Source organism: Motacilla alba, chromosome 28 (assembly GCF_015832195.1).
Source record: "Motacilla alba alba isolate MOTALB_02 chromosome 28, Motacilla_alba_V1.0_pri, whole genome shotgun sequence".
NCBI lineage: Eukaryota > Metazoa > Chordata > Aves > Passeriformes > Motacillidae > Motacilla > Motacilla alba.
Genome location: NC_052043.1, coordinates 966,487 through 971,102, shown reverse-complemented (window position 1 = coordinate 971,102; position 4,616 = coordinate 966,487). Strand labels below are relative to the sequence as shown.

Genomic DNA, 4,616 nt, shown 5'->3' with positions numbered 1-4,616 from the left:
AGCCACCGGGCAGACCCGCGGCACCCTCCAACACCCGGCTCCGGTGGGGACAAATCTGCCCCGCGGGGGTGACGAGGGGGACGCTGGGGAGGATTTGGGAGGCTCGGAGGATGCCGAGAGCCGGAGCAGCCCCGGGGAGGAAAAGGGCGACCCGAAGGGCTGCGGGGGGGGGGGCGGGAAAGCAGCGGGAAGAGGAGAAATCCAGCAGCAACTGCCCATTAAAATTCATGAAAGCTGTTAAAAAGCAGAGCGCAGCGCGAGCTCCCGGCTGCTGCTGACAAAGCCGGCGAGGGAGGCGGCGGTGCCAGCTCCGTGCGGTGGCAAATTCGGGGTTCATCCCCCCCCTTCCCCAAACCGATTTCCGGCTGGGTGACACCGCCACGGAGCAGGGTCCCTCGGCACCCAGGCGCTGCCGGGAGGAGGGGGTGGATGGAGGCACCGAAGCACATCCCCCACCACGGCCACCCCTTCCCTCGCAGGGGACCCCAAACTCCCTCCTCTGCCTGGAGGGGGATTTGCATCTCGGAGCTCGTTTATTTTCTTTTTTCCCATATATTTTTAGCCCCCCCTCGGCACTCACAACCCCCCTCCCAGCTGCCTGCCAACAAGCCCCGGCGCGATTCCCTCGCCGTAATTAGCAACGTTTCTGCAGGCAAATGGCAGTCGGGAGTGGAGGTGGCATTTCCTTAATTAAAACAATTAATTAGGGTGGGGTGAGAGGGAAGATAAAACATCTTCCCCATAGAAAAGCCTCTTGGAGCTGCCGGTCCCTCGCGGTGGTGGCGGGGATGTGGCTTCCCCAGGGTGACCGTGCCGCACGTGTCCCTGGGGGTGCCCACCCTTGGGTGCTGCCCGGCCACTGAGCACCCCGGGGTGGCTCTCGGACTCTCATCCCAGCTCCTTGGCCAGCAAGGCCGAGCTGCTTGTCCCAAAATGTCCCCGCAGCGGCCGGTCCCATCCGGAGCATCCCGGCGATGGCGATGCCGGCATCGCGCCGGGCCCGGTTCTGTGCCGGGGTATAAATATCCGCGTGTTACTTAGCGACTAATTGCACGGAGCGCGACAGCGGGGGGTGCCAGCCCCTAATGAGGATCTGGAATCGGAGCTGCTAATTACCCCTGTGCCGAGCTGCCGCATCGCTCCCGCTGGGCTCTGCCTGTCCGGCCACGCCGCGTCCCGGTGGCATCCCTGGCACCGCCGGCCCCAGCCCCCCGTGCCGAGGCGTTTTGGGCAGGTGAGAGGCCAAAATCCAACGATCTTCCCGCTTGGATGGCCTCTCTGGGGCAGGTGCCACCCCGCAGCCTGGGCACGTCCCTTCGGGTGACCTGGCACAGCCCCTCGGGTGCCAGGGACCGAGGGCTGCCGTGGGTGGCCGGGCGGATACCCGGGCTCACGCAGCGGTGTCTGTGTGTCCGTGGGGGTGTGCGAGGCCAGCTTGGGACAGGGGTGTTTGAAATCCAAACCTTTCCGTGGGCAGGGGCAGCGCCCCGGGCCGGGCTGGGCCGGTGGAACCGCCCAGCGACACCGACCCAGCAGCAACTTGGTGGCATTGGCCCCCCCTTGCCGAGCTCGCCCACCCCCTGCTCTGACCGAAACCTCTCACTTGGTCCCAGAAGCTCCGACACCCGCAGGACGAGGCTCTGGCACGCCTGGCACGGCCAATCGCAGCCCTGGGGGAGCCCCTGGCCGAGCCGCCGCACCCCCCCGGTGCCCCCCCGGAGCCGAGGGTGAGCACAGAATTCCTTCCCCAGAGCACAGAATTTGGGGTGCCCGGGAATATCCCTCCGGGCTCATCATCTTCCCGTGGCTGGGGGATTTTTTTCCTCGGCTCTGCACACCACGTGGATGGTGGGAAGCAGGTCCCGGGTAAATATCTCCCGGCGGGTGCGTGCGGGGATGCTGCCTTCACAGGATTTACAGCTTCAAAGCCTCGGCCTCAAAGCCTGCAGATATCTTTTCATCATTTCAGCCGCGGTCTAATTACCCCGCTGGCCGCCGGCGCTGCCCGGCGCTCCCAGGTACAGCCTCTCTTAATAGCTGGAATTTATTATTTAAATGTCGTTTTTCAGCTCCCCGCTCCCGTTCCGGCTCCGAGGGTGCCTGTGCCCCCCCCCTGCACCCCAAAACCCGGGCGCCCTGATCCGCCGGCACCCGGCGTTCACGCTTTCCGCCTGCTCTGAGCCGTGACGAGTTATTAATTAACGGCGAGGTATCGTTCCCTGCTTCATTTTGGCTGTAATTAGATGGTGGGGATGCCGGGAAGCCGAGCTGCTTAGCGCTTGCCGGAGGGGGGTGAAGGGAACCGGAGCCCTCCCGACCCAGCCGGCGCAGCCCGGTGCCGCGGGATGCTCCCGAGCTGCCGAAGCCGGGGTTTGGCCCCGCCGAGGGCCCCTCCCGCCGGCCGGCGGCTCTGGCGCGGAGCCCCGGTGCCGGTGATGTACGGCGGGCACCGACCCCGCCGCCGGCGGGGCCGTGATGGATGCGGGGCCGCGTGCCGTGATGGATGCGGGGAGCAGCCCCGGCCGCGGCGCCTGTTAATTAGCCGCTTAGGATTGATGAGAAATCGCAGCTCCGGCTGACGATGGCAGCGGCTCGGCCGCGGCGGCGGGGCCGGGGTCGGTGCCGCTTCCCCGGCTCTCCGAGGGGCTGCCCGGCCCCGCAGCCGGCACAGCCGGAGGATAATTCATGGTTTCGTATCAGTGCCGCTGATCTTGGAGCTTTTCCAGCTTCCTCTTCCCTCTCCCCGCATCGCTTTTCCTCGAAAGCCCGTCGCCCAGCACGGGATCCAGCTCCTCGCCGGGACGCCGCTGTCACCAGCGTCCCTGGCCGTGTCACCCCCCCGGGTGGCCCCTGTGAGGAGCTCACGCGTGTGCTGAGCTGGGACAGGGCTCTGCCATGGGCCGGGCCGCTCCTCCTCCGCTGAGGATGCTCCTCGCACCGCTCCAGGCGCACGGGCAGGGCGGGACGGGGCATTGCCCCGGCCTGGAGCCCACTCGGGACACGCACCCGCCCGGGACGGGGCATTGCCCCGGCCTGGAGCCCACTCGGGACACGCACCCGCCCGGGACGGGGCATTGCCCCGGCCTGGAGCCCACTCGGGACACGCACCCGCCCGGGAGCGGCCCCGCACAGTGCCATCGCTGGCTGTCAGATCGCCTTTAGCGGTTCAACTGCTCTGTGGAAGTGGAGCGGGGGGATCTGGCAGGGCATCTGGGAAGGGGTCTGGAAAAGGGATCTGGAAAAGGGTCTGGAAGGGCAGGGAAAGGATTTGGGAAGGGGAAGCTCAGCAATGGGCGGTGGTGTCCCCCCAGTCAGGGGAATGTCCCCAGTGCCACCGGCTGGTCCGGTTCGGGGGGATTCTGGTGGTTTTGGTGTTTTCTCGGTGGCCGTGGGAGCTCTCGGCAGCTGCAGGAAGGGCAGGTACGGGCCCCGGGGACGGCGGTGGGCAGAGCCCCGGTGGTGGCACAGGCGGGTGGCGCTGCCCGGGAGCCGGGTGGCACCCCGGCAGGGCAGGGCGGAGGTGAGCGCTGCAGGCAGAGCCCTGCCGGGGGATCATCCACGTCCCTCGGGGCAGGCGGTCCCCTGCCTTGTCCATCGATCCCCGCGGGGTGTTCGGAGCGGCTGGAGCATCGATCCGAGCAAAGCCCGGGCTCAGCGAAGCCGAAGGTTTCCCAAACAAGGGGTGCGGGGTCCCGCCTCGGAGGCCAGAGGAGGCACAGAACCCTCAGCGGGGACAAAGGACGGCGGGGTGGGGACGTGCTGGGCCATGGGAACGCCGATGAGCCCTCGCCGCGCCTGCCAGGCGCCCGCGGCGTGCCGGCTTGGCACTCGATGGCCGCAAAGCGCTCCTGGATCGTGTCCCGGCCGCTCGCCGTGACAGACGGGGACGTTCAACAAGGCCCGGGCGGGTGCCCAAGGCAGCCGGGCCCGCTTGTCCCGCGGCACCCGGAGCGGGGAGCGAGCCCAGGGATGCGGCGGGAGCATCGCCGGGCTCGCGGCACCGGGCACCGGTGTACAAACGGCAGCGGCGGAAAAATCGGGTTCCATTTTCCTGAGGAGAAAGGAAGGGCTAAAGACAAAAGAGGCCGTTTACCAACCGGCTGGCAGCCCAGGGGAAATTGCCATCCAGATAAAAAATCGCAGATTAAGGAAGGAAAGAGCTGACCTTAGCTCCAGTCCTTAGGCAGGGAGGAAGGGCAGGATTTTCACCATTTAATTGGGGTTTTTTAACCATTTCGGGCGGTTTGTTTGCTCTACTTCAAAGCCAGGAGTGCATCATTTTTACTCCGTGGCTGCAATAATGGCATAAATAAAGAGTTGGGGGTTTTAAAGCGGCCTTTTGGGCTCTGATTGTCCTTGAATTAATGAATCTTTTTGAGGAACAGAACCCCAGTTCCTAGGGGTTTATCCTGGTGCAGAGACGACATCAGGGCTGCAGGACTGGGCTGGAAGCTGGAAAAGAGCTGATGGAAAGGGCAAAAAAATCCCAGTGAACGGCAGGGTGGCTTCAGCAGCCTGCTGCCAGTTTGCACCGTTATTTTGGGGTGAAAATCCTTTTTTTGGGTGAAATCCTTGTGATGGCTTTGCTGCTGTGGGGGGGGGGGGGGGGAACCTAT

At 65.4% G+C, this 4,616-nt stretch overlaps 1 protein-coding gene across 1 annotated transcript in view; it reads left to right on the top strand.

The window, feature by feature from the left end:
• The first annotated feature begins 1,854 nt into the window (after positions 1-1,854).
• SIRT6 (sirtuin 6) overlaps positions 1,855-4,616 on the top strand; it is a 5,689-nt gene continuing 2,927 nt past the window's right edge. Inside the window, exon 1 of the mRNA XM_038163639.1 lies at positions 1,855-1,859. The gene's annotated coding sequence lies outside the window, so the exon portion shown is untranslated. The remainder of the gene's footprint in view (positions 1,860-4,616) is intronic.